Here is a 24,681-nt window from a genome sequence, read left to right as displayed (position 1 = left end):
AGCGATTATTACAGCAGGGAATTTTAGTCCGTACAGCAAGTGTAGCCAACAGTCCCATCTTTCCTGTGAAGAAAAGTGGTGGGAGGGGTAATAGGCTGGTACAAGACCTTAAAGGGGTTAATAAGGTAGTAGAGAGCCAATTTCCCGTAGTGCCAAATCCAACTGTCATTCTTATGCAGATCCCACCAAATGCAACCCATTTCACTGTCATTGACCTCTGTTTTGCTTCTTTTACCTCTTCATCCTGACTGTCAGTACCTATTCGCTTTCACATACAGGGGTGTACAATACACATGGACACGATTGCCCCAGGTCTTCATAGACAGCCTCAGTATCTTCTCCCAGGCCTTACACAACTGTTTACAATCTTTTCAACCTGCCAATGGATCTGTTCTAATACAATATGTGGATGATTTATTGTTATGTTCTGATTCGTTTATATCATGTTTGAATGATACTAAACTTTTGTTGCTTCATCTCTCGCAAACAGGACACAAGGTTGCTAAGGACAAACTACAGCCATGCCAGACCAGGGTTAAATACATTGCCTAACTCAGGGGTTACAACATCTGACAAATGACAGAATCCAAGCCATACAGACCATGACACTGCCGCAGAACCAACAGCAGATCCGTACCTTCTTGGGAATGTGTAGATACTGCAGAATGTGGATCCCAGGTTTTCCTATTTTGGCCTTGCCATTACAGGACTTAGGCCCTCATTCAGAGGCACTCGCAAGAAGCGAGCGCTCTCTCTGAATGAGGACAGCTGCTTGATTTTTAAAGTGCGGAATCCTGGTCGCTAGCTAAGCTGTGGGTTACCACCCACAGCTTTAGCAATTGACCAGGGTGATGGTCGCGATGGTCTTGGTCATCGAGGCTTGCGACGAGACCCTAAGGTCAGGTCTCGGCAACCACAAGCCCCAGGGAGCTTCCTGCTCTGATCGAGCAGGAAGCTCCCCACTGACCTCACTGCTGACGTCAGTGCGGCCGCCCACAATATGGCAGACGTTCCATCGGGTATGCCTCCATTTGTGTAGCCACCCCCCTGCCCTGCCTACAAAATGGGGCGAGCTGTCGATCACCATCGACAGCCACCCCTTTTGTAGTGAGCTCCGGAGTGAGAGAATTTCTCTCTCGCTCCGGGACTTGCGCCCACGCAGTGTGGCCACTGTGCGTGCACAGGGCCTTAACATCGACCCGGTTGCGAGTGCTCAGTGCTTGCAACCGGGTCTGAATGAGACCCTTAGTCTCTTCCTCAAAGCCCGATCGTATCATACACACAGAGGAAACAGAGCAGGCTTTCCTTAATCTTAAGGATAGTCTGACAAGAGCACCTGCATTGGGAATACTTGATTATGAAAAACCTTTCAATTTGTATTGTACGGAAGCTAATGGTTGTGCAGCAGGTGTCCTCACACAAAAACATGGTGATGCCAGTAGGCCCCTAGCATACTACAGTGCACAATTGGACACTGTGGCAAGATCACTCCCAACGTATTTAAGAAGTGTAGCAGCAACTGCTCTATTAGGTCAGTAAGAGTGAGGATGTGTTATTAGGCCATGATATGATTGTGTATACTCCCCATGCTGTATCTGCTTTGCTAAACTCTGCCCAGACTAGACATGTCTCCTCAGCTAGATTCACAAAATGGGAACTAGCCCTTATAGTACCTGCAAACATCACCATCAAACGGTGCAGTACGTTAAATCCAGCTATGTATTTACCATATGTGCAACAGGATGCACAAAGGGTGGAGAGAGGTGAGTCGCTGGCGGAAGGTGAGTTCTGCAGGTATATTGATGCACATGATTGTATGGAATATCTGAATCAAACCTTTTCTGCAAGACCTGACATACGGGATACACCTTTAGAAAATGTAGATGTGGCATTTTACACGGATGGGAGTTGTCATAGACAAACTGACACTGGAGAGTTATGTACAGGTTATGCTGTGGTAAAGGACAAAGATATCATAGAGGCCGAACCTTTAGGCCCACCTCATTCAGCCCAAGTGGCGGAGCTGGTGGGATTAAGGAGACCGTGTGAATTAGCAGAAGGTAAATCTGCTAATATCTACACTGACTCTAGGTACGCCTTCAGGGTGGTACATGATTTCGGGGCTCTATGGCGTCTGAAAAATTTTATGACAGCAGCAGGCACACCAATCGCACATTCCAGACATATAAAAGGACTACTGACAGCGATCCAATTGCCTAAGACAGTGGCGGTAATTAAGTGTAAAGCCCATACATGTGAGGATGATCCGGTGTCACTGGGCAACAACAGGGCAGATGAAGCTGCCAAATGGGCGGCAGGGTTAAAAGTAAATGTGCCAATTAACCAAATGATGTTTCAAAGAATTAACATGCTGAAATTAATTGAGATGCAAAATTTGTGTTCCATTCAGGAAAAGGCAGTGTGGAGGTCCAAGGGATGTGGGCTAGAGTCCTCTGGACTCTGGAGAGATGGACAAGGTAAGCCAGTGGCTCCAAAGGCTGGCTAAGGCAGCGCACGGTCTGTCTCACTTGGGAAAGCAAGGTATGTGCAAATTGGTGAGAGCATACTGGTGTGCACCGGGTTTTTCTTCCCAAGCGGAAAAGAGAGCAATGTCCTGTCTGACCTGCTTGAGGAAAAACATTGGGAAAACGATCCCTACCGAACCATCCCACATTCCTCCGACCAACAGACCTTTTCAGGTAATACAAATTGATTTCATCCAATTACCACCCTGCAGGAATCTCAAGTATGTATTAGTGTGCACTGATGTGTTTTCTAATTGGGTTGAGGCATACACAGCTGCCACTAATACTGCTGCGTTTACTGCTAAGAAAATGGTTCAGGAGTTTGTATGCAGATACGGTATCCCTAGAATTACTGAAAGTGATAGGGGTACTCATTTCACAAGTGATGTCTTCCAAAACATGTGTAAGTTGATGGGTAGTAATAGTAGACTTCACACCCCCTACCGACCACAAGCCAATTAAGTAAAATCATGGCGGAAACTGGACTGGGTTGGCCAGAGGCACTACCACTTGTCCTTCATAGTATCAGGTCAACTCCTAGACCCCCTCTCAATCTGTCCCCCTTTGAAATACTGTTTGGTAGACAACCTAATTTGATTATAAGTCCACAGGAAGATTTGAAAAGTAACAACAAGGTAACTGTAAGGTATCTTAAAACAATGAGTAAACAGTTAAAACAGCAACAGCAGAAACTGAAATTGTTGTCACATGATATACCTGAAACAAACTGTCATGATGTTGAACCTGGAGAATTTGATATGATCAGAAATTTCTTGCGTTCAGGTTGTTTGACAGATCGGTGGGAAGGTCCGTATCAGGTGTTGCTGACGAGTACAACGTCATTGAAGGTGGCGGAGAGAGATACCTGGGCCCATTCCACTCACTGTAAGAAGGTCAACCAACCGGTGGAGAGACAAGGTGGAATCGAGGCAGATAACATAGACCTGTCAATTGCAAGCCTGTTCTGGGAGGGTTAAAGGTTACAGTGAGATACCTGAGGTAAAGAAATTTGTAGATCATTGTTTTCAGCAATGGATTGGTCTGCTGTGGTTATCTTTGTGTTTCTCCCAGAGTCCTCATTATCTTGGGTTGTTTCGGTATCTCTGGTTTCTGTGATGGAGGACAGAGGACAGAGAGGGGAGCTGATGGTGATATCAATGGAGTGGAGTCGGGAGAAGGAGTGCTAAACCAACCGGGGGAGTATCTGACCAAACTCAGTAGAGTAATTGTTAAGAAATCTGCTATTGTAGAAACTCAGAGACAGTGTGAAGGGCTATCATCTGAGGATTATTGTATGTGTAAGTTCTGTGGGGCCGTAGTCGATGAGAGATGCCTCCAACAGTGCCAACCTAAGTATAACCAGTATTGGGGTGGGTATCCTTTAGAGGATTATCATACCATGGTGGGCAAAGTTTTAAACCAAACTGACTGTTGTGTGTGCTCTCATGTGCTCCAAGGACAGCATAATGTAGGATTAGTGCCATTTCCATTAAATGTCTCTGAGATCTTTAAACTACAAAAAGGGAAGACACTGGATGGAAAATATCTTAACACCAAACCACCCCATTTTAAACTCCACCAGTACCAAGTAGATAAATCTCTTTTATGTTTGAACATCACCAACTCCAATGACCCAGGAAGTTGGGAGGTGATGGGGAATAACCAGACGATGACCTTTTCACTAAGAGCTGATCATGCGCCTATGAATTATGAACTGTTACGCACAATTAGGTCAGGTGGAAGACACTTCCGGTATAAATATACACTAAGTAACATCAAAGAAATGGTTGGCAGAGTACCAGAAAGGTACTGTGCCAGGGTTATGCAACCAGAAACTTGTATGAGTCAAATGGGAGAACCTGATGTAGGATCACTTGCTAGGGAAATGTGTGGGTTACTGATGTTTACTATCCCTTATGTTCTCCCCAATGATGTATATTTTATATGTGGAAGGAAAGCGTACAAGTGGCTCTCTCCGAGTTCCGAAGGTTTGTGTTACCTGGGAAGAGTAGTCCCAGAAGTTATGACCCTTACACATGGTGAAATGCTTGGTATTCATAAAAACACGCCTTCACCATATCTTCACACACAGTATGAACACAGAGACAAAAGAAATATGATACCTGGTGACGTACATATAGCCACACAGTTAATTAGTGAGACAGCTGGCTTTCAAGTTTTAGTCGCATTGGATCCCACCAGGATCGCTCAGGGTACACTAAATTTTAGATATATCCAAGACCTTGCTAAATTAATAGATAATATCACCGAGATGTATGATGACACGTTTAGATATACAGGTAGGGAGTTGCAAGCTTACAAGAAAGAACTCGTGCAACATAGACTAGTGTTAAATTATTTAACAGCTGTCACTAGAGGGTATTATGCAACTTTGGCTACTCAATTTGGTGTAAAATGTTGCACATATATTACAAATAACACCAGTGACCCCAAGGAGGTGATAGACCGGAAGATGGAAGAATTCTGCAGCTGAAATGGGAATTCCGGGAGAACCATAATGCTTCAGTGGCTGAAGTAGAGGAGAAAGTAGAGGAATGGGTTTCATGGCTGAACCCAGTGAAATGGTTCTCCGGTCTAAGAGAGTGGGTCCAGGAAATGGTTGCTAGTATAGGTAAACTCCTGATCCTCATACTGGTTGTCATCATAGTAATTGGCTTATGTGTCAGGTGTGTTCCTATGTGTTGAAATGTGGAAAATGTAAAGATAAGGTAAATTGAAAGAATGAAATTTTGATGGTGGTTAGAAGTAACAATATGAATACTGAGGTAAATGTAGGACTGCATTACAACCCTGAACTAGAAGGTACCATCAGATGATATATAAATTTAGACATGCATAAAAATGTGTTATTAAAATTTTATTTTAAAACATTTAAAAATAATGTAAGTCCCTATTCCCCTTCAAGACTTCCATTATAGGATTGGTGCATCCCCACATCTTTCCCATGATCTCTCAAGATCCGCGGTGTGCGTATAAGGGTAGTTTTATGTCCCTCCTTAGAGACACATTAATGTTGGTTTAAGAACCACCTTGTGCCATCCCATAATATAACATTAAATGATATGTCATAGTGTAAGCCTAAATTTTATTGCAAAATCAGAGTGTGATAGCATGTTGTTTGCTATCAAAGGGTTGACTGTCGAAGCTGGATAATTGGCTGAGACAGAATCTGTTTAAATTAAATCTGCACGACGCCATTTTGAGAATGGCAACAAGATGCCATTTTGCAACTGGCCGCCTAGCGAATCCCACCCATTATAAGTACATACGGCGATGCTATTATTTAGCGTTGTGAGATTCCCACACAATAGAAAGATGTTAAAAGTCCTCATTATATACTGTAAATACAGACAGTTACTAAAACATATAATATGATCAACCCTGCAAAACATGTACAATGGTGTACTCCACAAAACACATAGTCGCACAACGCTAACTAGCATCTTTTCTTAATACCCCAATACTTACACACTGCACACTTACATAAAAAGGTTCCCTAGTATTAAGGTTAATATTTAAGGTTTTATTAATTATCAGTAATGTTGTGAAATACATGTTATTTGATATCTAAGGTTTAGTGCATAATAAGCAGACTGTGTTTGGTGTAATTCTAAGCTACTGTGTCTTTGCAGATTTCCGGTTCAATTGGGGAAGAAATCACAATATGTGTCTGCAAGTTATGGATCATAGAGAGTTAGGCATTAAAATGTATCCTGTAATGCAGCCAGTCTAATTTGTTATGCAGCGGGAAAATGGACACAAAGAGCTGTTGGAGGCTGGAATGTGACCATACGAATTGACCTATGAACTGTACTGTAACAGAAGAACCAGGAAGAAGAACCAATGGAATCATGCCAAACTGTTCTATTGTATTGCATATCTCTGTAAGAGTATATATGCAGGCTCTCTGAAACTATATGCTAGTCTTCTTGCTTTGCTGTTGACGGAGTATTCATCTTTGATGCCGGGATCTGGATTCAGAGTGCGTGCATATGTAACGACTGTACCTTGTGACTGTATAATTTGATCACAGCATGTAACTATCTGTTTTTATGGTGAATAATAACTTTTTGTGCTTTGGAACCACAATCAAAGTCTGAAAGCAATTATTTCTTGTGCGACTCATAACGCTAAACAGCGACAATTTGTATATATATATATATATATATATAGGTGTATAGATAGGTAGGAATCGATATAAAGTTCCATTGTGAAGACTGTGTCAGTCAGTATGACACAGCTGCCTGTGCAGCACCGTGGCATCCAGCCCCACCCCTTACAAGTCAAGGGAACTGCCCCCTGTCGGCCCAGACCCTGCTGCCTGGCTCCTGAGTCCTGCATGCTGAATCAACCAATAACCCCTACCTTCCCCTCTGCTATGGCTCCGCCCCCAGTCTCTCTGCCTGAGGACAGCACAGCCATAGCCTAAAGTGTCAGCCTGTTACAGAATAGCCAGCCAGGTGCCTGCTATGAATGAGGATGAGAGTACCGCAGTGCCTATAATCCTCACCTCCTCTCCATTCCTAATACCCAGTGTCACCCAGCTCCTTCTCCTGCCCCTGCCTATTCCTCTTGTCCCCAGCTCCCTTCCACCTCCTCCTGAATGTGGCTCACCACCCCCTCTAATACCCGGTGGCACCCAGTCCCTTCTCCTGTCCCTGCCTACTCTTCCTGTTCCAAGCTCCCCCTCCACCTCCTCCTGTATGTGGCTTCCCTTAACATCTAATACTCGGAACCCAGCTCCTTCTCCTGTCCCTGCCTACTCCTCTTATCCCCAGCTACTCTCCAACTCCTCAGTATTTTTTTAGGGTTAGGCATTTACCGTAGGATTAGGGTTAGGCACTTGCCCCAACGGTTAGGGTTAGGCACTTACCCCAACATTTAGGGTTAGGCACTTAGCGGAGGGTTAGGCACTTGCCAGAGGGTTAAGGTTAGGCACTAGAAGGGATGGTTAGGGTCAGGCTCCTACCCCGACTGTTAGCGTTAGACACCAGGAGGGAGGGTTAGGGTTAGGCACCTTGGGGAGGGTTAGGGTGAAGATTAGGGTTAGAAAAAAAAAATGCTGACCATATTCATGTCAACCTTTTGACACTGTCGACCATTTGTACACGTCGACCTTCTTACATGTCGACCTTTAGTGTGTCGACCTATTGACTGTCTAACATCTATTGTCTATCTAGACCTTGTCTACCTTATTACTGTAGATCTTTCAATCCATAACCAGTAACTTGGTTGCTCATGGCAGTCACTAGGATGATCTCTTATTGTTTGGTGGTAAAGTGGTGCACTACAGCATATAATGAACTTGGGGTGAGGTGGAGCAGAGCCGTAACTAGACGTTTTGGTGCCCTGGCTAGAAAGAGCATAGCCCCCCTCTCCCATTTTTTAAATAGTGTTGAAGCTGAATAATTGGCTGAGACAAGTTCAGTTTAAAATTTAATCGCAGCGACGCCATCTTGCGAATGGCAATGTTTTTGTTAACCTACCAAGGGCAACTGGAAATACAAGCTTTCTGAGTAAAAGTAAATAAGAAGAGACAATGGGTATTTTTACATACAAATTGGGAATCCCTGGATGCAGATAAAGTGTAGTTGTGGCAATTCTAATATAATATCTACACAATTGGATTTGTCTGAATCCTAGACAGGATGGCCCCAAATTCCACAGCTTGAGGTGGTAATACATTTGCATTTCACACAAGAGTCTGTGAGAACAAAAGAGGTTTTGTTTTCCTTTGAACACACAACAGGTGGGGGCCTGCTGACAGAGGGCATGTAGAACTACAACCCTCAGCCATCCACACTGCTGGATGTTCACTTCGTGTATGAGAAATTATGCACTTAAATCTCACCCATTAATAACTAGCGTCCTTATATCAAACCCCGAATACTCACACACTACATATTCGCACACAAGGTTCCATTAGCATCAAATTGTATGATTCAAGTAGGTTAAGTTAGTTTAAATGCTAAGAAATAGAGGTTTTTGATATCTAAGGTATTATACATGATAAGCAAGGTGTGTTTGGTTTCGTTCTGATGCGTACGCTTTTTACAGAATCCCGGTGTTATCGGTGGAGAGATCGCATCATGCAAACTCAAGTTACGGATCGCAGAACTTACAAGCAACAAAATGTTTAGTTGATGGAATGTTACAGGAGGCGTTACCAGAAAGACTCCGGCTGTTAGAGGCAGGGAAAGTCTATTTGAAACAACCTGTTAAATGTTTCGTTACATATGCTTCTCCTCTGGGAACCAATGAGATCAGCAGGAAGTTCCCCCTTTGTCCTGTTTCAGTCTGGGGGGGAATAAATACATGTGTCCGAACACTGGTTTGCCAGTTCATGCTGAATTTTGGGTGAACTGAGGATATCTAGTCAGAAGTCTGTCTCTGGGTCCAGAGGCGCAGCGTATGTATAACCGTACTTGGGTCTGTATTATTTCCTTTTACGCCTAACTTGTGTATGTATAGATTGCGTGTAACTGACTGTACTTTTACCTGAATAATACTTGTGCGTTGGAAACACAGATTCCACTCCTGTCTTTATTTGCGGTTAAACTGCGTATGCAATTAGCGTTCTGTTTAGAGGTTTTAGCAGGATTTTGTCTTAGAGGTTCTAGGCAGGTGAATCTTAGAGGTTTATAGGAAGGAATATATTAAAAGGTTTATTGACGAATTCAACAGTGGGGGCTCATCGGTTTATCACACTATCTGATACACGATAACACTCGGTCAGTCCACTCTCAGAAAAAAAGGTGGAGGCGCCTTTTGGGAGACGCATTAGTCTTTCATTACCACAGTGTTGCTGAGAGCGTACTGCCGGTTATTGTGTAGAGGAAGCGCTAATTAGAATCCAGGGACAACAGAGGTAAAAAAAAGTTTGTTTTTCCTCTGTTGATAGAACCTTGTGTTTAGAGGGGTGCTGCAGTATTTGCGTACGCAGCTAAAACGCATTTTTGCGTACGCAGTTAAAAAAAAAAAGTAATTATACGCTTGTGTGGTAGTCGCATAATTGTGTATGCGGACGATCGCACAATAGCGTATATGCACTTCCGGTTCTGCTGCCAGGTGTTTGAACAAAGCCATTGAGGTTTACATTTTTTTCTATCTACCAATATCTGGGTTAAACGTTTATTTTCTGTGCAGAGAAAAAGTGTGTAACAGTGTGTGTATTGTTGGTAGGGGTAATTTATTCCCTAAAGTTAAGGGTACCGTATGATCCTTAAGGGCTAGGTGCAAGGGTTAGCCTAGTCGCTCGGTAAGCAGCTTTACCGTTCTAAACACAGTAGCAGGTGTACATGTTGTCTTTGTTGTATAGAGGTGCGTGAGAGAGGCCGACATACAAACTCTCATAGGTTTGGAAGTTACCTTACTAAAGCTTATCCGGGTCTGGAAGTTGCCTATTTCAAAACTTATCTAGGTGTGGAAGTGGGCTTACGAAATCTTATCCAGGTGTGTGGGCGCCGCCGACTTAAATCGTTCACAGGTAAGTGAAAGTATCTTGATTGTCTTTCACCAGTTTAAATTTTTATTGAAAAGCGTAGGAGTTGTCTAAAAATGGGAGCCACGCAAACGGTAGAAATGTTAAGCAATGATGTGCTGCTAATGGAGGCTCTGATTGGATCAGCCCGTCGTATTATGCATACTAAGTACGGTACTTATGCAATAAGGTATTGTGATATATGGTTTAATATGACGAGAAAGAGTGTTAGACCGTTTCCCAGAATTGATAGTTTTGACAAAAATGTGTTAGATAATGTCCAGGATCACATCAGTATGGTGCGATCCCGAGAGAAAAAGATTAAGTATTTTGAATGTTTAAAAATATGGCAGCATGAAGGGGATGCTTGGCTTAAAAATGAGCAAACGACGCAAACTAGCGTTGCGAACGCATTGCCAGAAAATACATCCGCGACGCTGAGTTGCAATACGGGCGAGCCGCAAATTGGCGCGCACTGGTGGCAAAGTAGCGTCATGGAGAGTATTGCCAGCAGTTCACGCTCACCTCCCCCACCTTATGTGGATGGAGGTGCAAGTACAGTTACCAAAAATACCAATAAAAATAAAAAGTAATTTGTACCCCCTCTTAAGTAACCATAAAGAAAATGTTTATGATGTAGAAGATGAGCCTATTGTAATGTCTGCTATTTCCCATGCTGTACAAATGATAGATGCTGCATCACCACAATCATGGGTGGTGCCGCCATCTCCATCGGTAACAGCAAGGGAAGTGTTAATACACTCGGCACCCATTGAGGAAGTTGTTAATACCATACGTAGCAGCAGCAGATTAAACCCCCAGCCAGGTAACCAGGTCAGAGGTAGCAACGCTGCCGGTCTGCATCCCATTCGGACAATAACTGTTCCAAATGGAAATGCAGATGCAAACGGTGTAGTGCCCACGAGGGAAGTAGTAATGCATTGTCCATGGACAAGAGCAGAACTGAATTCCATCATAAATGATTTCCCCAATCCCAAAAAGGAACTAGCCAAAGATTTTTGAGAAATTTGGGTAGTTCTCATGAGCCCACTAATAAAGATTGGCGTGTGGTGTTAAGGGCCTGCCTGCCACACAATACAGACGTGACAAAATTTATCACGGACTGTGTATTGGATGGCGACGTTCCCTTAACAGACCAAGTAAACCAAGGTAACATTTCCCGCATTGTGACTCAATTGGGTGTATATTTTCCAGTAGTAGTTAACTGGAACAAAATCTTCACAATCAAACAAAAAGAGAGTGAAACTGCAGAAGAATATTGCGACCGGGCTCTGCAGGCTATCACCCAGTACACTGGGATAGAAGAGATTAAAGATAGCATTCACCACAGGGGAATGATAGTCAGTAGTCACGATATTAATGGATGGGTTAAAAGAGAATTTAAAAACTCGGGTTCAGACCTCACAGCCTGGCTGGTGGGGACTTACAATAGATAACCTCATAGAGTCTGCCATAGAACATGACAAAAACATCTCAAAAAAGAGGGAGACCCAGAGCGAAAAATTAATGGCTCTCAGTATACAAGCTCTGGAGAGAATGACTTTAACATCACAGCCAACAGACATGCTTGCACTTGCACACACACTCATGCCAGAACAAGTTGCTCTCACTAACCCCACTCAACAACAAACACAACTCTATCCCACTAACTCAATGCAACCACAGGTCCCAGGATATCCACCCACTTCTTTTCCCCCACAATACCCTTACCCTCCCTATCCTTACCCATATCCACCACCTTTGCCCTCTGCTCAAACTTCACAACAACACATGCTTTCACCTGAATCACGGACATGTTTTAATTGCAAACAAACAGGACACTTAAGTAGAAACTGCACAGTAAAAAGAGTATGGACCCCACACCAAGGGAAACCTGGATATCCCCATAAGGGATATGCACAGAGATCAGCAAATATTCAGCAAGCACCAGCTCCAATTGTAGCCGTAAATGCTTTATTGGAGAATGGTAGCCAACGTTAGGGGTCAGGTCATACCTGTAGTCTACAGATAGTCAGGTTAATGGGAAGTACTAGGGAAGAACCGGTCTTGATGGTTGATGTAGCTGGTACTGAATATCCTTTTCTTGTAGACACAGGGGCGACCAAGTCAGTGATGAAATCTCCCGTTAATTTGCAGGTGACCAACGAGACAATACCAACAATGGGTGTGACAGGTAAAGTGGAACGTTATCCTTTAACCAGACCCGCAGAAGTTAGTATTGGGCCGTTGCATACCAGACATTCTTTTCTTCTGGCTGCCACAGCTCCTACTAACCTGCTGGGCAGAGACTTGTTATGTAAAATGGGATGTGTCATATATTGCACCCCTGATGGTGTATATTTAGATATCCCAGAGAGAATGGTATACGAGGTGCGGGATATGTTAGACACCCCACAAAGGATAATGTACCACTCTACAGTTTTAAAAGAAAATCCATCACAAGTAGATGAAATGTTGTTCCAAATTCCAGATTCCCTTTGGACAAAAGATGGACAGGACACTGGATTAATGGCAGACGTAAGCCCGGTAATGATACACTTAAAAAGCGGTAGGCAAGCTCCAAAAATTCCCCAGTACCCACTAAAACAGGAAGTAGAACTAGGGGTGTTTCCAATAATTGAGCGATTATTGCAACAGGGAATTTTAGTTCGTACAGCTAGTGTAGCCAACAGTCCCATCTTTCCAGTAAAGAAGAGTGGTGGGAGGGGTTATAGGCTGGTGCAAGACCTTAGAGGTGTTAATAAGGTAGTAGAGAGCCAATTCCCTGTAGTGCCAAATCCAGCTGTCATCCTGATGCAGATCCCACCAAATGCAACCCTTTTCACTGTCATTGACCTCTGTTCTGCTTTCTTCTCTGTGCCTCTCCACCCTGACTGTCAGTACCTAGTCACACTTACATACAGAGGTGTGCAATATACATGGACACGATTGCCCCAAGGTTTCATAGACAGCCCCAGTATTTTCTCCCAGACATTGCATGACTGTTTACAAGCTTTTCAACCTGCCAATGGATCAGTTCTAATTCAATATGTGGACGATTTATTGCTATGTTCTGACTCATTTATGTCATGTGTGAATGATACTTAACTTTTGTTACTTCATCTCTCGCAAACAGGACACAAAGTGGCTAAGGACAAGTTACAGCCATGCCAGCCCAGAGTAAAATATTTGGGACATTGCCTAACCCAGGGGTTACGACATTTCACAAATGATAGAATCCAGGCCATACAAAACATGACACTGCCGCAGAATCAACAGCAAATTCGTACCTTCTTGGGAATGTGTGGATATTGCCGAATGTGGATCCCAGGTTTTTCTATTTTGGCCTTGCCTTTACAGGAACTAGTCTCTTCCTCAAAGCCCGATCGCGTCACACACACTGAGGAATCAGAACAGGCTTTTCTTAATCTTAAGGATAGCCTGACAAAAGCTCCTGCATTGGGAATACCCGATTATGAAAAACCTTTTGATTTATATTGTACGGAAGCCGATGGTTGTGCTGCAGGTGTCCTTACACAAAAACATGGTGATGCCAGTAGGCCCATAGCATACTACAGTGCCCAATTGGACATGGTAGCAAGATCACTCCCCACCTGTTTGAGAAGTGTAGCAGCTACCGCTTTATTGGTGAGTAAAAGTGAGGACGTAGTATTGGGCCATGATATGATTGTCTACACTCCCCATGCTGTATCTGCTCTGTTGAACTCAGCTCAAACCAGACACGTCTCCTCGGCTAGGTTCACCAAATGGGAACTAGCCCTAATCGCTCCTGCAATTATTACAGTTAAACGTTGCAGTACGCTGAATCCAGTAACATACCTGCCATATGTACAACATGATGTACAAAGGGTGGAAGGAGAGGAGTTGCTGGCGGGAGGTGAGTTCAGCTGACATGATGACACCCACGATTGTATGACATATCTGAATCAGACCTTTACTGCTAGACCTGACATAAATGACACACCTTTAGAGAATGTGGATGTGACTTTCTATACGGATGGGAGTTGTCATAGACAAACAGACACAGGTGAATTATGTACAGGTTATGCTGTTGTAAATGATACAGACATCATGGAAGCTAAACCTCTCGGTCCTCCTCACTCAGCCCAGGTGGCAGAGTTAGTAGCACTGACTAGAGCATGTGAACTGGCAGCAGGCAAATCTGCTAACATTTACACTGACTCGAGGTACGCGTTCGGGGTGGTGCACGATTTTGGGGCTCTATGGCGTCTGAGAAATTTTATGACAGCAGCAGGCACACCAGTTGCACACTCCCAACACATAAAACATCTCTTAGAAGCAAACCAACTGCCCAAAGCAGTGGCAGTAATTAAATGCAAAGCCCACACATGTGAGGATGACCCAGTGTCACTGGGCAACAACAGAGCTGACGAAGCTGCAAAATGGGCAGCGGGGTTAAAAATGCCTTCTCCAATTGAAACAATTATGTCATTCCAAACCATTGATATGCTGAAATTAATTGAGATGCAAAATTTGTGTTCAATTCAGGAAAAATCCATATGGAAGTCCAAGGGGTGTGGGCAAGAGTCCTCCGGGCTCTGGAGGGACGGACATGGTAAGCCAGTAGCCCCCAAGGCATATTACCTCAGCCTGGCTGAAGCAGCACATGGTCTGACTCATCTGGGTAAACAGGGCATGTGCAAGTTGGTGAGGGCATACTGGTGCGCACCAGGGTTTTCTTCACAAGCAGAGAAGATAGCAATGTCCTGTCTGACCTGCTTGAGAAAGAACATAGGGAAAGTGATCCCTACCAAACCGTCCCACATTCCACCGACTGATGGACCTTTCCAGGTGATACAAAATTGATTTCATCCAATTACCACCCTGCAGGAACCTTAAGTATGTATTAGTGTGCACAGACGTATTCTCTAACTGGGTTGAGGCCTACCCAGCAGCCACTAATACTGCTGCATTTACTGCCAAGAAAATAGTTCAGGAATTTGTATGCAGGTACGGTATCCCTAGAATCATCGAAAGTGATAGGGGTACCCATTTCACAGGTGATGTTTTCCAAAATATGTGTAAGCTGATGGGTATTAATAGCCGACTTCACACCCCCTACCGACCGCAAGCCAGTGCCAAGGTAGAGAGGATGGACGGGACTATTAAAAATAAGCTAAGTAAAATCAATGTGGAGACTGGACTAGGATGGCCAGAAGCTTTACCTTTGGTCCTACATAGTATAAGGACCACTCCTAGATTTCCTCTGAATCTGTCCCCATTTGAAATATTGTTTGGTAGACAACCTCATTTGATTATAAGTCCACAGGAAGATCTAAAGGGTAACAACGAGGTAACTGTGAAGTATCTTATATCAATGAGTAAGCAGTTAAAGCAACAGCCGCAGAAACTGAAATTGTTGTCCCATGATATGCCTGAAATGAACTGCCATGATGTTGAACCAGGAGAATATGTAATGATCCGAAATTTCTTACGTTCAGGTTGTTTGACTGATCGGTGGGAAGGTCCGTACCAGGTGCTGCTGACAAGTACTACATCTTTGAAGGTGGCCGAGAGAGATACCTGGGTCCATTCCACTCACTGTAAAAAGGTCAATCAACCGGTGGAGAAACAGGTCGGAGACAAAGCTGATAGTGTGGATCTGTCACTCGCAAGCTTGTTCCGGGAGGATTGAAAAGGTTGAAGTGAGATACCTGAACTGAGAGAAATTTGCAGGTCTTGTTGTGACAATGGACGGGCCTGCTGTGTTCATTTTCATATTCTCTTTTAGAGTGTTCACCATCCTGGTCAGTTCAGGAATACCCAGTGTCTGTGATGGGGGACCTATTGAGGAAACAGGAGCTGATGGCATTGCTGATGGAGTGGAGGAAGGAGGAGTGCAATGCCAATCAGGGGAGTGTCTGACCAATCTTAGTACTGTTTTTGTTAAGAGAGCTGTCATTCCGGATACTCGGGGAAGGTGTGAAGGGTTATCGTCTGAAGATTCCTGTATTTGTGAGTTTTGTGGGTCCCTAGTTGATGAGAACTGTATTCAACGGTGCCAACCTAAATATAACCCGTACTGGGGAGGGTATCCTTTAGGAGGATTATCACAGCATGGTAGGCAAAGTGTTAAATCAAACCGATTGCTGGGTGTGTTCACATGTGCCACAGGGACAACATAATGTAGGGTTGGTGCCATTTCCGCTGAATATCACGGAAATTTTAGAATTACAAAAGGGGAAAACATTGGATGGAAAATTCCTCTCATCCAAACCGCCTCATTTCAAACTCTATCAATTTCAAGTAGATAAATCACTTTTGTGTTTAAACATAACCAACCCCAATAAACCCGGAGGTTGGGAAGTGACGGGGAATAATCAGACGATGACCTTCTCACAAAGAGCTGATAATGAGTCCATAAACTATGATCTGCTACGCTCAATTAAATCAAGTGGGAAATATTTTAGGTACCGGTATACATTGAGTTCCACCAAAGAAATGATTGGTAAAGTACCAGATGGTTATTGTGCTAAAATAATACAACCAGAAACTTGCATATACCAGATGGAAGAGCCTGAGATAGGATTGTTTGCAAGAGAAATTTGTTTAATGATAATGATGCATACCATTCCTTATATTCTCCCTGATAATGTATATTTTATATGTGGAAGAAAAGTGTATAAATGGCTCTCCCCGAGTTCCGAAGGTTTGTGTTATCTGGGATGAGTTGTCCCAGAAGTTATGACCCTCACACATGTTGAAATGTTGGGAATACATAAAAACACACCGTCACCATATCTTCACACACAATATGAACACAGAGGCAAGAGAAATATGATACCTGGTGATATGCATAAAGCCGCTCAGTTAATCAGTGAGACATCTTGCTTCCAAGTTTTAGTCGCCCTGGATCCCACCAGAATTGCTAGGGGTACATTAAATTTTAGATATATCCAGGAACTTGCTAAATTAATAGATAATAACACCGAGATGTACGATGACACATTCAGGTACACAGGGAGAGAATTGCAAGCGTACAAGAAAGAACTAGTGCAACACAGGCTAGTGTTGAATTATTTTACTGCTGTTACTGGAGGGTATTGCGTAATGTTAGCCACCCAATTTGGAGTAAAGTGTTGCACTTATGTCACCAATGATACCAGCGACCCTAAGGAGGTGATAGACCAGAAGATGGATGAGATTCTGCAGCTAAAGTGGGAATTTCGTAAGAACCATAACGCATCAGTGGCTGAAGCAGGGGAAAAGATAGAAGGATGGGTGTCATGGCTGAACCCAGTGAAATGGTTCTCGGGTCTAGGAGAGTGGGTCCAGGAAGTGGTCGCCAGCGTAGGCAAATTCTTGATCCTTATACTGATTGTCATCATAGTAATTGGCATATGCGTCTGGTGTGCTCCTATTGTGTTGAAGTGTGGAAAATGTGAAATCAGAGTGAAACGAAGGGATGAAACTATGATGGTGGTCAGAAATGATAATATGTATACCGAGGTAGATACAGAACTGCACTACAACCCTGAGCTAGGAAGTACCGTCATTTAAATGTATAATATTTAGACATGCATAGAAGATATTATTGAAATGTTATTTATAGAACACCCAGACAATGTAAAGTCTCAAATTCCCCTTCAAAACTACTGTTATAAGACTGGTGCATCCCCACATCTGTCACATGATCTCCCAAGATCCGCGGTGTGCGTATAATAGTAGTTTTATGCCCCCGCCTAGAGACACATTGTTCATGGATTAGGAACCACCTTGTGCCATCCCATGATAACACTAAATAATATGTTAATGTAAGCCCAAAATAAATGTTTATAGCAGATTGTGATAGCATGTTGTTTGCTATCAAAGGGTGGACTGTCGAAGCTGAATAATTGGCTGAGACAAGTTCAGTTTAAAATTTAATCGCGGTGACGCCATCTTGCGAATGGCCGCAAGACTCCATTTTGGAAATGAGATCGCAAGACACCATTTTTGTGGTCAGCGTCAATTCAAGTTATAACTCAGGAGCTAAGAACAGATGGCAATGTTTTTGTTAACCTACCAAGGGCAACTGGAAAAACAAGCTTTCTGAGTAAAAGTAAATAAGAAGAGACAATGGGTATTTTTACATACAAATTGGGAATCCCTGGATGCAGATAAAGTGTAGTTGTGGCAATTCTAATATAATATCTACACAATTGGATTTGTCTGAATCCTAGACAGGATGGCCCCAAATTCCACAGCTTGAGGTGGTAATACATTTGCATTTCACACAAGAGTCTGTGAGAACAAAAGAGGTTTTGTTTTCCTTTGAACACACAACAGGTGGGGGCCTGCTGACAGAGGGCATGTAGAACTACAACCCTCAGCCATCCACACTGCTGGATGTTCACTTAGTGTATGAGAAATTATGCACTTAAATCTCACCCATTAATAACTAGCGTCCTTATATCAAACCCCGAATACTCACACACTACATATTCGCACACAAGGTTCCATTAGCATCAAATTGTATGATTCAAGTAGGTTAAGTTAGTTTAAATGCTAAGAAATAGAGGTTTTTGATATCTAAGGTATTATACATGATAAGCAAGGTGTGTTTGGTTTCGTTCTGATGCGTACGCTTTTTACAGAATCCCAGTGTTATCAGTGGAGAGATCGCATCATGCAAACTCAAGTTACGGATCGCAGAACTTACAAGCAACAAAATGTTTAGTTGATGGAATGTTACAGGAGGCGTTACCAGAAAGACTCCGGCTGTTAGAGGCAGGGAAAGTCTATTTGAAACAACCTGTTAAATGTGTCGTTACATATGCTTCTCCTCTGGGAACCAATGAGATCAGCAGGAAGTTCCCCCTTTGTCCTGTTTCAGTCTGGGGGGGAATAAATACATGTGTCCGAACACTGGTTTGCCAGTTCATGCTGAATTTTGGGTGAACTGAGGATATCTAGTCAGAAGTCTTTCTCTGGGTCCAGAGGCGCAGCATATGTATAACCGTACTTGGGTCTGTATTATTTCCTTTTACGCCTAACTTGTGTATGTATAGATTGCGTGTAATTGACTGTACTTTTACCTGAATAATACTTGTGCGTTGGAAACACAGATTCCACTCCTGTCTTTATTTGCGGTTAAACTGCGTACGCAATTAGCGTTCTGTTTAGAGGTTTTAGGCAGGATTTTGTCTTAGAGGTTCTAGGCAGGTGAATCTTAGAGGTTTATAGAAATGAATATATTAAAAGGTTTATTGACGAATTCAACAATAGGGACACAAGCAAGTGCACCCAAAAAAGGACCATGGACTCATGGGGAAGGGCCAGGAAAGAGATAGGGGAGGCTAGGAGATGCTGGGGATAAAGGAAGAGGAAGCTACAAGTGAGAATTATAATAAACAGGAAAATTCACAGGCCCAAACAGTGACCCCTGCCCTGCAATGCCATGTGCCATGGCACAGGTCACACTACCCTAGTTACGACTCTGAGGTGGAGGAGAGGGTCCATTATTTTATAACCTGGGCCCACTACTCACAAGTTCCACCACTGACCTCAAATGTCCTGATTTTTGTTAAACAGTCCTGCTTTTTGAAAACTTTACCAACAAGAGCCACCTGGGTATGTGTGACATGTGATTGTGAAAGGGGTAATCAAAACAAAACCACCTGGCCTGTCAAAAAATTACTGTAAATATATATGTATTTTTATTTACAAAGTACGCATTACGTAGAGCTGTACATTAAAGGGATCATGACAAGAAACAAATGACATATATACATATATACATGCAATGACATGAAACAGAAGGTAAAGATGGACCTGCGCAAATGTGCTTACAAACTAAAATGTGTGAGAAACACGTGATACAGAAGATAGCAAAAAAGCAATTTGTGGAGAAAATGCATAGGTGGTTGGTAGGCAGTTGTTCCGCTGCTGGTTCTTGAGGAGGATATTAAACACAAACTTGTGTCTCCATTAAAATTTTAATCAAGAGCTGTCACAGGAAGTCTTCAGTTACACACTGACTAATCACAAAATGGGATCACAACCTAATATAATCAGAGTGACTGGGTAGTGACAATTCATCAGACCACGAAAGCTGATACAAAATGTGAGGAGGGCAACCCGAGTGTACAGTCCCAGGGTATAGGGATTCTCTTATCTCCATCAGGCACTATTCTGGTAGTCATAGGATACAAGCAGTTGCAGGCATTCTTCAAGCAAGATGTTGTCTATTAGCAGTAAAATGGTTTTAAAAAGACAAAGTAATTTCTTAGCTCAGTGGTTCTCAAACTTGCTCCTCACACAGGATTGGTGTGAAGCGGTAGCTGGGGGTATGCATTGCAGGACGGCGCCGGACCATAGATGCGCCGTCCCTACTCCGTCAACCTTTTTTTAATTTAAAGGGCCCATGCGAGCAGTTACGGTTCAAGACACGGGCTAGCTGGAGCCTTTAAGGGCACATCCCTGCGCCCCCTAGCTGAAGTGATGAAACTGCTGTGTACAGTGGGCCTGATTCAGACACGCTCGCAAGCGCCTGAGCGTTTTGCGCGTGCGCAAGCCCCGGAGCGAGAGAGATATTCTCTTACTCCATGGCTCACTACAAAAGGGACGGCTATCGATATTGGTCGACAGCTCGCCCCGTTTTATAGGCGTGGTGGGGGGGTGGCTTCACAAACGGAGGCGTTCCCATGCAAACGCCTGCCGTTTGTGGGCGGCCCCATTGACATCACCAGTGATGTCAGTGGGAGAGCTTCCGGCTCTATTAGAGCCAGAAGCTCTCTGGGGCTTGCGCCCACGAGACCCTACCACAAGGGTCTCGTTGCAAGCCCCGATGGTCGCAATGGTCTTGACCATCGCGACCATCATCCTGGCCGCTCGCAATAGCTGTGGGTGGTCACCCATAACTATGCAAGCGGCCAGGAGGCCGCACAAACAAAAATAAAAAACACCCTGATTCAGAGCGAGCGCTCTTTCAAAGCGTCCGTCTCTGAATCAGGTCCAGTATCCCATGCCGCAGCTGAGAAGTTGTGCCGGCGACGCCACCACGCGCCCTCTCTGACATTCCTAGCTTGACCTGCCCGCCTCCTCCTCTGCCTTCATAATGGATACACAGGGTATCTAGTTATATGGGGGGAAACGGTCAACAGTTATATCAAAATAAAATAGCAGCAGCCAGACAGCCAGCAAGTGACAGTTACTACAGAGAAGTCAGCAGGTTGTGATGTATGGGCATGCTATGGATGTATACATACTGTGACACAGTTAGGTTAGGGGGTCCCTCTCCTCTGGGTAGAGGACTCCTTCCTTACACACACACACAGCAGCAGGGAAGCAGCACACCAGTCTGGATGCAAGTACAAGCTGGTCGGCGCCAGTCTTTATTGTACAATGTCAGAAATATAAAGAAAACATAAAAATAAATCCTAGCCCTGTCGGGGCACTAACTTCACAGGTAGTTCCCTCACTACCAGAACCTGGCAGGGCCTAATGCCCTCGCCAGCAACAAAAGCACAGCACAACACTCACCGTTAGGTTTCCAAGTGTCTCTGAGCAAACTCCCTGCCTGCTCTCCCAGGTAAGACACTCAGCCCTAAACACACTAGGCTTATATTGGCCACTCTCAGGTGGAAACCTTAACAAGCCTGTTATACTGCAGACTTTCTCCTGGGGGTTTAAAACACATAAGACAGGAATCTGGGACAAATGTACATGCCACAGACCACTTTACCAATGATCCTATCACTTATCCCCCCCCTTTGTTTCGACCTGTGGGGCGGAACAACTGAAGCCCCCAAACAATGAACGTGTGACAACGCGTCAGCATTGGCCAGCTGGCTTCCTGGCCTGTGTTCAACTGAATATTTTAAAGTTTGTAACGCCAAGAACCATCTCGTAATTCTCGCATTACTGTCCTTATTTTCGGACATCCACTTGAAAGGGGCATGGTCAGTGATCAATTTGAACTTTCTTCCGACCAAGTAGTAACGACCTCTAACGCCCACTTTATGGCCAACGCCTCCTTCTCCACTGTGGCATAGTTTCTCTCATGTACATTCAACTTTCTACTTAGATAGAAAATAGGGTGTTCCTCACCCTCCTTGTTCTGGGACAGGACCGCTCCTATACCTACTTCTGATGCATCGGTTTGTACTATGAATTCCCTTTCAAAATTAGGAGTCATCAGGACTGGTTGGGAACACAACGCTACTTTCAACTCCTGAAAAGCTTTCTCTGCCTCAGGACTCCATTCTACCATGACTTTTTGTTTGCCTTTGGTCAGGTCAGTCAGTGGGACTGCCATGGTGGCAAAGTTGGGTATAAACCTCCTGTAGTACCCCGTAATTCCCAAGAAGGCTCTCACCTGCTTCTTATTCAGAGGCCAGTTTTGTATGGCATCAACTTTATTGAGCTGAGGCTTTATCAGGCCTCTGCCAATGGTGTATCCTAGATATTTTACTTCCTCCATGCCTAGACAACACTTTTTTGGGTTGGCTGTTAAACCTGCCTTATAGATGGAGTCCAACACTGCTTGTACCCTGGGTAAGTGAGACTGCCAATCAGGACTATGAATGACCACGTCATCCAGATAAGCAGCCGCATACCGTCTATGGGGCCTTAGAATCCTGTCCATCATTCTTTGGAAGGTAGCAGGTGCCCCATGTAGCCCGAAGGGCAACATCTTGTACTGAAACAAGACCTCTGGCGCTGAAAAAGCTGTCTTTTGTTTGGCGCTCTCGGTTAATGGTACTTGCCAATACCCTTTGGTTAGGTCAAGAGTGGTTAAATACCTTGCCGTCCCTAGTCTCTCAATCAGTTCATCCACTCTTGGCATCGGGTAGGCATCGAATTTTGAAACACTGTTCAACTTTCGGAAGTCATTGCAGAAACGCACACTCCCGTCGGGCTTTCGAATCAACACAATGGGACTTGACCATTCACTATGTGATTCTTCAATAACCCCTAACTCTAGCATATTTTTAATTTCTTTCGACACCGATTCTCTTTGTGCTTCTGGTAACCTATAGGGCTTTAGATTAACTTTAACCCCTGGGTCAGTGATTATGTCATATTTAATGACCGAGGTTTCCCCAGGTACGTCAGAGAACAGCACCCTATTTCTGATCAGAAACTCCTTGACCTCTTGTTGTTGAATTGCCGACAGGGTTTTTGCCACTGTCACTTCAGGAACTAAGGGCCCTGGATTTACTGGAGGGGCTCGGACGGCCGACAGTACCGTTCTATCTTTCCAGGGCTTTAATAGATTTATATGGTATATCTGTTCAGGCTTTCTTTTCCCCGGCTGGTAAACTTTGTAACTGACCTGTCCCACTCTTTCTAAGATTTCAAAGGGCCCTTGCCATTTAGCCAAAAGTTTATTTTCCACAGTGGGAACCAACACTAACACTCTGTCCCCAGGAGCAAAGCTGCGTAACCGAGCATTGCGGTTGTATACCCTCTGCTGTGCCTGTTGAGCCTGTTCCAGGTGCCCTCTCACTATCGGCACTACCGCAGCAATTCTCTCCTGCATTTGAGAAACATACTCAATCACCGTTTTGTAAGGACTAGACTGCCCCTCCCATGTCTCTTTGGCAATGTCTAGTAACCCCCTTGGGTGTCTCCCATACAACAAGTCGAAGGTGAAAACCCGGTGGAGGACTGGGGAACCTCTCTTATGGCCAACAATAAATACGGCAATAAGTAATCCCAATCCCTACCATCCTTGTCGACCACTTTCCTAAGCATGTGTTTTAACATCTTGTTAAACCTCTCGACCAGCCCATCGGTTTGGGGATGATAAACCGAAGTTCTTAACTGTTCAATTTTGAACAGGCGGCATAACTCTTTCATGACTTTTGACATAAACGGTGTACCCTGGTCAGTTAGTATCTCCTTGGGTATACCCAGCCTGCTAAAGACATGAACTAGCTCTCTGGCAATGGTCTTGGTTGACGTATTGCGCAACGGGATCGCTTCCGGGTACCTGGTAGCGTAATCCATTATGACCAGAATATACTGGTGTCCCCTGGCAGACTTCATTAAGGGTCCCACCAAATCCATCGCTATTCTTTCAAACGGCACCTCTATGATAGGCAATGGAACTAGTGGACCCTTAAAATGTGGCCTGGGAGCATGATACTGACACTCAGGGCAGGATGCGCAAAAGTCAGATACCTCTTTATGAAGCCCGGGCCAGAAAAACCTCTGCATTATTCGCTCGGTGGTTTTCTCTACCCCTAGATGGCCTGCCGTTATATGACCATGGGCCAGATCCAACACTGTTCTTCTGTAGGCTTTGGGAACTATTAGTTGTTCCACAATATCTTCCCCCTTCTTAGTCACCTGATATAACAAATCCTGACACATTGCCATGTGGGGATAGGACAAAGGATTATCAGGGTCTACGGGTTTACCATCAACTACTTTTACATTCTCCCTGGCTTTTACCAAAGTAGGGTCATTCAACTGCTCCACGGCAATGACCTCTCTTCTGACCTCTATATCAGGCAGACGATCACCTGGCCCAACAACACTTCCCACCTCAATGGGAGGCACATCAGTTGGCGGGCCACCGTCACGTTCCGCATTCTCTAGTTCGCCAACCATAGTAGAAAAAGGGAATAACTCTGATTCAGAAGAAACTCCCTCCTCCACTACATCGACAACCTTCTCAAATGG

The sequence above is a fragment of the Taudactylus pleione genome, unplaced genomic scaffold (genome assembly GCF_031769625.1).
Source record: "Taudactylus pleione unplaced genomic scaffold, aTauple2 ptg000250l, whole genome shotgun sequence".
Classification (NCBI taxonomy): Eukaryota; Metazoa; Chordata; class Amphibia; order Anura; family Myobatrachidae; genus Taudactylus; species Taudactylus pleione.
This window is presented reverse-complemented; position numbering follows the sequence as displayed.